The following is an 8,020-nucleotide window of genomic DNA, read 5'->3' as shown; positions in this document are numbered from 1 at the left end:
CATGAGATCATGACCTGAGCTAAAATTAAGAGTTCAACGCTTAACCAACTGAGCCACCTAGCTGCCCCAAGAATGTGGCAAGACTGTGTGCCTGAGTGGCTCAGTTGTTTGGGCATCTGACTTCAGCTCAGGTCATGATCTTGCAGTTCGTGGGTTCAGGCCGCGTCGGGCTCTGTGCTGACAGCAGGTCTGGAGCCTGCTTTGGATTCTGTATCTCCCTCTCTCTCTGCTCCTACCCCACTCATGCTCTGTTTCTGTCTCGATAATAAATAAATATAAAAAAAAATTAAAAAAGAATATGTCATTTATAAGGAAATAACTGCCCCAGGGTTTCAAGAAGGTTCTTGCCTTCTCTGAGTCATTGACAGAACAGGGAGATGTGTTGAGCAGTTCCAGTATCTTTTCATAGATCATTTCCCTCTTCTCATTCCCAGGACTTGAAGCCAGGGAGAAGTTCCGTGGGTTATATCTGAACTTAGTGCCTGTGACCCTTGGGGCATGGATGGATGTGGGAAAGAATGCGTGAGTGCACAGGTGTTAAGGAACTGTGTGCTCCTCATGTTCTGATTATTAGCAATTTGACTCTGTACTTTGGGTCAGTCTATACAGTTACTTATGTCATTATAATGACTTCACTTCTAACTGTGACATTTTTATCAAATGTGTGAATAAATACAAAAAGATTGGTGCAAGAAAAGGAATAAGGCATTTTATACCTAGTTTTCTATTTGTACATATTTAAGTAACATCATAATAAAAATAATATAGGTCAACATTTGAGGGTCATAATTTTTCCTTTACAAGATATAAGTGCCCTTCTCAAGTTTAAACTGCTAGCATAGCCCACACATCTCTGCTATTCTAGTCTGTGTTCAATTTTCAATGTTAATTCAGCTATAGCTTTTGTCATCTACATTACAACTTGTTTCTTATTTGGATTCAGGTGTCTCATAAGCCTCCGTTAACATTTCAAAAAGTGTATTAAGCTAAGTTTTTTTTTCATAAATATCTTTCATTGTGTTCATGTTTACTGGTGTAATTCTTAGAAAGAACTTTATCCTTCATATTATGAGTGTCACATTTGAGTGTGTGACAAACTCAGTATAGCTCTAAATATCTGTTTACTAGGTTCTGAACATTTTGATAGTATTAATTTGGGGAGATATACATGGCTTTTAAAATTTGAGCTTGAGGCTTGATGAATAATGGGCTGAAATTTTTAAAAATTTATTTATTTATTTTTTAAATGTTTTATTTATTTCTAGGAGAGAGAGAGAGAGACAGCGTGAGCAGGGGAGGGTCAGAGAGAGAGGGAGTCACAGACTGAAACAGGCTCCAGGCTCTGAGCTGGCAGTCAGCACACAGCCCGACGCGGGCCTCGAACCCACGAACCGCGAGATCATGACCTCAGCGAAAGTCGGACGCTTAACCGACTAAGCCACCCAGGCGCCCCTAAAATTTATTTTTAAATTATAGATATATATAACAATATAACCAAGGGTTTGGAAAACATGAGAAAAATAAGAAGAATCACCCTTTCTTTGGTTTTCTAACACATCCACGATCACTTTGTATATTTGTTTTCAATATTTTAATATTGTAGGTTTTTACATAGTTATACTGTAGGACTCTTGCTGCTCCATAGACTTGACAATGATCATTTATTTTAAATGTCTATTTTATTTTATTCTGAGGGGGAAAGGGACTGAGAGAGGGGGAGAGAGAGAATCTCAAGCAGGCTCCATGCTCAGCACAGAGTCCAAGATGGGGCTTGATCATGACCTAAGCTGAAATCAAGAGTCAGATGTCCAACCAACTGAGCCACCTGGGTGCCCCAACAATGATGATTTTTAATGACCCAATTTTCATACTGAGTACAATTGCCATAATAATAATAATAATAGTAATAGTAATAATAATAATAATAATAATAGCTGTAGCTCACAGGTACTGAGCTCTTACTAGATCCTGTAAATACCATAGATTGTTTAATTCCCCACAACAACCATCTTTTATTTTATTTAACCACTCTATATCAAATTGCTCCCAAATTTTCACTGTCTTTGTGCATATGACCTTTCTTTAGGTTGAATTATCTCTGAAGTGAGATATATCCAGAAGTGAGCGAATCATAAAACATGAACATTCTTGTTACCCTTGATACAAATTGCCAATCTTTATCCCTAAGGGCTTACATAAAATTTAAATGTCACTAAAAACACAAGAAAGTGCCAATTTCAATGCATCTTTGCCAGCATGAAGTAATTTAGTAGGTTATCTTTTGTTTGGCTATTATATAATAAAGACCTCATAACTACTTTATTTTTACTTGCCAAAATTCAATATTTTTCCTTACTTTTATTCACTAACTCTAATCATCTGTCCATTTCCCCCATTTATTTATAGTTGATGTATTTTTTTTTTGCCAGATTGATGGTTTATTTATTTATTTATTCATTTATTTTTGAGAGAGAGTGAGTGTGCGAGAGAGCACAAACAGGGGAGGGGCAGAGGGAGAGAGAAAGAGAATCTTAAGTAGGCTCCAGGCCCAGCATGGAGCCCAACATGGGGTTCAATCTCACGACTGTGAGCTCATGACCTGATCCAAAATCAAGAGTCGGACACTTAACAGACTGACCCACCAGGGGCCCCTGATGGTCTATTTATTTACTTAATTTTTTTAATTATAAAATAGTAAGTGGGTACTTTTGAAAGAAGATGTGAAAATTTTCCTTCACTCCTTAGCTCCATACTCTTATTTAAAGAAAGAATTACTGTTAACAATTTGGGGGCATATTCTTCCAGATACAGATACATAAAGTAGATCTCACTTCATATTTTCACACTTTAATATGTCATAGGCATCTATGCTGACACCTGCTGATTTACCTTAATCTTTTTCATGGTCACATAATGTTTTATTTTATAGATGCATCACCATTTACTAACCAAACCCTGTCAACACTTAGGCCCCTTCTCAAATTTGCTAGAAGCTCTTTACATAATTAAAAAGTAAACTTGTATCATATTTCCTGGAAACATTTTCCTCCCCAAGTTTTTTCCATCAGCCTTTGAATTTTGGTAACTGTCTGCATATAATTTAAAACTTTTAAGTGCTAATAATNAAGACATCTTTTATTATTTTCAGCCAGCTCTGCCTTGGGCTTCACAGTGAGGCAAATGTCATTGATGGACAGTAACTCAAGAATGATCAAATAATAGTGCATGCATCAAGTGCTATGGGAAACTTGATGGAGAGGATCAAGGTATGGGAGAGTGAGAGAAAGCTCCACAGATAAACTGGATTTTGAAAGGTCAGAAAGAGGTATGGAGGTAGAGTGGAAATGGAATGGAGACACCTTGTTCAGGGTATGGTGAATTAAGTGTAGCTGGAATGTTTTGGAAAGAGAGTAATAATAATCACAACATTAAGCATAATATTTCATGAATCCTCACAAAACCTAGGTACGTGAGATCATTATTATCCTCATTTTACAGGTGAGGTGATTAAGACTTAGGGATAATGAGTGATTTTCCCAAGTTCATATAGATATTAAAACAGAGTCAAATTTAGGGTCTGGTCCAACTTGAGAGCTTGCTTTGTTCATTAGCACCAGGCACTGCGTCTCTTATTAGCGAAGAAGATAGACAGGCCAGGTGGAGGCAGCATTTGTATGCAATGTTATGATTGGACTTTCCCTCAGAGACCACAGGGATCCACTAAAGATTTTGGAGTAACAACCAAATCTGGTTTTTAGAAAGATAACTTTGGTGGCAGCATAACAATGGATTGGATGGGAAGAGAAAAATGAAGGAAGAAGAGAGGGAGAGAAAGAGGAAGGGAAGAAATTAGCTACGTACTGGTTACTAAGATTTTGATAATTGCCACACGCCGGATTCAGCAATTTCAGTTGCAAGAGCCTAGATGATAACAGTGGAATTGAAGAGAGGGCACCCACAGAGCCTTAGAAGGTAGAGTCAATGAGGTTTGTGATGACTGGTTTGATATGGTTGGGGAAACAGTAAGAAGCCTTGATGAGAAAAAATAAATCTGTTTAGAGGTGCACGTAATGAGTCTCTCCAGTGAGCTGTTATCTTCCAGGTGTGTGGCATCTACCTGGACAACACTAGAAGGCATCTGGAAGTGAGTGAGGTGCTAAAGAGATGGATTTGGAAGCAGATAGGGAGCAAGCAGCTGAAGCTTTATCAGAGAATAGTAGAGCAAAATAAGAACAGAGTCCAGAAAGCTGACTCTCACCTTCACATTTGGGCACCGGAGGAGATGCGAGACATGGGGAAATGAGGGGGCTGCAGAGAGTGCCCATCCCTTCACTCAGCATGCAGAAACCAGGGGTCCAGGGAGTCTGAGGTGGTCTGGAGTAAGCCAACTAGGCTTCCTATCAACTGATGTGCATGGCACTGAGGGCGGTGGGGGATGGTGAAAGAGACTGCGTCACCCGGAAGAAAAACATTGAATTCCAGCAGAATAAGGCCAAAGATCAAGGAAATCATCAGTAGGCATGGATGATTCAGAAAACCAGATTCAAAGCTTTTTAAAAATTATTATTGTGGTAAAAAAGACATGACATTAAATTTACCATCTTAACTATTTTTAAGTGTACAGTTCAGAAGTGTTAAATATATACTGATCTCTAAAACTTCATCTTGCAAAACTGAAACTCTATACCCGTTAAAAACTAATTCCTCCTCCTCACTTTCCCCAGCTGCTATCTTTGTATTTAATGTTTCTGTGATTTTTACTATTTTAGATACTTTATATAAATGGAGTCATAAAATATTTGTGCTTTTGTGACTGGGTTATTTCAGTTAGCATATTGTTCTCAAGGTTCATCCAGGTTGTAGCATTTAAAGGAATTCCCTTGTTTTTAAGCTGCATAATCTTCCATTGTAGGCAAATACCTCATTTTTTAAACTCATTTTTCTGTTGATGGACATTGGGGTTATATACCCAGAAGTGGCATTTCTAGGCCATGTGGTTATTATTTTTTTTTCTTAGTTTATTTTTTTTTTTGAGATAGGGGAGGGGCAGAGAGAGAAGGAGACTGAGGATATGAAGCTGGCTCTGCGCTGATAGCAGAGAGCTGTCACCCAAGTGGTCCTAGTTATGCTTTTTCAAACTTTTTGGAAGAACCTCCATACTGCTTTTTATGATGGCTGCATCATTTTCGCACTAACACACAAGGGCCCCGACTTTCCTGTATTCTCGCCAATACTTGTTATTTTCTATTATTTTCATCCTAATGTGTGTGAAGTGATATCTCATGGTAGTTCTGATCTGCAATTCTTTTATGATGAATTTTCATATGTTTTTTGGCCATCTGTATTTCTTCAAATGAGAAACAGAGAATAGAGAAATGTCTATTCAAGTCCTTTGGCCCTTTTAATAATAAGGTTATTTTGTTTCTATTGTTGAGTTTTAGAAGCTCCTTTTATATTCTGGATATTATTCTCTTACCAGATACATGATTTGCAAATATTTTCTCCCATTCTGTAGGTTGCCTTTTCACTCTGTTCATTGTTTCCTTTGATGCACGGAAGTTATTAAATTTGACATAGTCAGTCCCATTTGTTTTTGCTTTTGTAGTCTAAGCTCCTTCCATCCAGTGGCTCCACTTGTTTGGTCTTGTTCAAGAGGGCAGCATCTGCATCCTAAGTAGCAGGAAGGAGGGAAGAGAAAAAGGAGGAGGGAAGGGGATGCACCATCTTTTGGGGAAAGATGTCCAAATCTTATTTGGCCTCATCAAGCTGTAAGAGAGATTTGGAAATATAGTCTTTACCATGGGCAGCCATGTAAAATCCGAGTGAGTCTGATTAATACAGAACCGAGGTTCTCAACCATGGATGCACATTAGAAACATGCAGGAGCTTTAAACATCCCAATGCCCATGCTGCACGCCAGACCAAGTAACAGAATTGCTGCGGATAGGGTAGACGCACTGATAGTTTATATGAAACTCCTTAGGAAGTTCCATTGTGCAGGCAAAGGTTGAGAACGTCTGGTTTACAAGGTTTATTGAGGAGGAGCCAGCAATGTTTGCCCAGCCACTGATTATAGCTCTCGGTCCAGTGGAGTTGGCTTGAGCCCCACTCAAGACTTAACAAATCTAAATCTGGGATTGGGAAGGATGGGGCTGGAGAACCTGAATTTGTAAATAAGTCTCTCAGGTGATCTTTGTACACAGAGAAGCTGGAGAACTGCTAGGTTCCCACGTTTACGAATTGGTTCAGAAAGCTGGCTGCTGTGGAACAGTCTCCTTCTGTTTCCTTTCCTGTTTGACGTGTTTGGGAAAATAGATATTTTGTCTTCTTGATTTGTCTGGATGAGTACTTCCTTTTCTTTCAATTAACAAATATTCATTGAACATCTACTATATGCCAGGGACTATTCTAGTTGCTAAAGGTATATCAGTCAAAAAAAAAAAAAAGACACAAAGATTCATATCTTCATGGAGCTCACATTATGGCAGAGGGATGACCAAGAATAAATCTAGTAGATAAGTAAGGCATGTTAAAGTTGATAAGTATTTTGGGAAAAAAAAGAAAAACTAGAGTAGAGTAAGAGAATCATTAATTCTAGACAAAGCCATGGCTTCCCAAAGATGTCCATGTCCTAATGCCCGAGACCAGTGAATATTTTACCTTAAATAGCAAAAGGCACTTTGTAGATATGATTAAGAATTTTATATGAGGAGCTTATCCTGGATTATCTGGGTCAACCTAATGTAATTACAAGTGTCCTTTTAAGGGAAAGAGGGATGTAGGAGAGCCAGAGTTGGAGAAGATGTGGCAATGGAAGCAAAGGTGAGAGAGATTTGAAGCCCTGGTGCTGACTTTGAAGATGGAGGGGCCATGAGCCCAGGAATGAAGATGGCTTCCAAGAAGCTGGGAAAGGCAAGGAAGTAGATTCTCTCTGGAGCCTCCAGAAGGAATGCAGCCCTGCTGACATCTTGATTTTAGTCCTATAAGACTTAATTTGGAATTTTTACCTCCCGGGACTGTAAGATAATAAAGTTGTGTTTTTTAAAGCAACTTTTTAATGGTAATTTGTTAAACAGCAATTGGAAATTAAAACTGGAAACGAGCACAGAGAGCAACATAAAATAGAATGGGTTGGCCTTAATAAAGTAATAGCTTGCAGGAGGTGAAGGAGCCAGCCAACATTTCAGGCAGAAGGAACAGAGGAAAGGCCCTAAGAGCTGGCAGGTGTGTCTGAGGCTCAGGAAGGTGGTCAACAGAGCAGAGAGAGTGAGAGAGAAGTAGGGATGGAGTCCAGAGGGTTGATGGGCAGGGGTCGGTGCAGATCATCTGAGCCCTTGGAGGTCATTGCCAGGACTTTGGCTTTTACTTTGAGATGGAAATCCCAAGAGGATTCTGAGCAGAGAAGTGGCACAGTCTGTCTCCTGATTTAAAAGGATCCCCTGGCTGCCGAGTTGCAAAGAGACTGCAGGAAGAATTGGGTAGAAGCGGAGACACCATAGCAACATCTGGCTGGGACGTGATAGTGGTTCTGACCAAGGTCAGAGAAGTGGTCAGATCCTGGATACTTTTTGAAGATCAACAGGATTTCCTTCCTAACAGACTGGATGTGAGTGCAAAGTAAGATGAGGTCAAGGTTGAGCTTTAGTCTTGTGAAATTCTTTTTTTTAAAATTTATTTATTTCTAGGAGAGAGAGAGAGAGACAGCATGAGCAGGGAAGGGTCCGAGAGAGAGAGAGAGTCANTTTGGAAATATAGTCTTTACCATGGGCAGCCATGTAAAATCCGAGTGAGTCTGATTAATACAGAACCGAGGTTCTCAACCATGGATGCACATTAGAAACATGCAGGAGCTTTAAACATCCCAATGCCCACGCTGCACGCCAGACCAAGTAACAGAATTGCTGCAGATAGGGTAGACGCATTGATAGTTTATATGAAACTCCTTAGGAAGTTCCATTGTGCAGGCAAAGGTTGAGAACGTCTGGTTTACAAGGTTTATTGAGGAGGAGCCAGCAATGTT

The sequence above is a fragment of the Crocuta crocuta genome, unplaced genomic scaffold, assembly GCF_008692635.1.
Source record: "Crocuta crocuta isolate KB4526 unplaced genomic scaffold, BGI_CrCroc_1.0 scaffold217, whole genome shotgun sequence".
Lineage (NCBI taxonomy): Eukaryota > Metazoa > Chordata > Mammalia > Carnivora > Hyaenidae > Crocuta > Crocuta crocuta.
Note: the sequence above shows the minus strand (reverse complement) of the source record.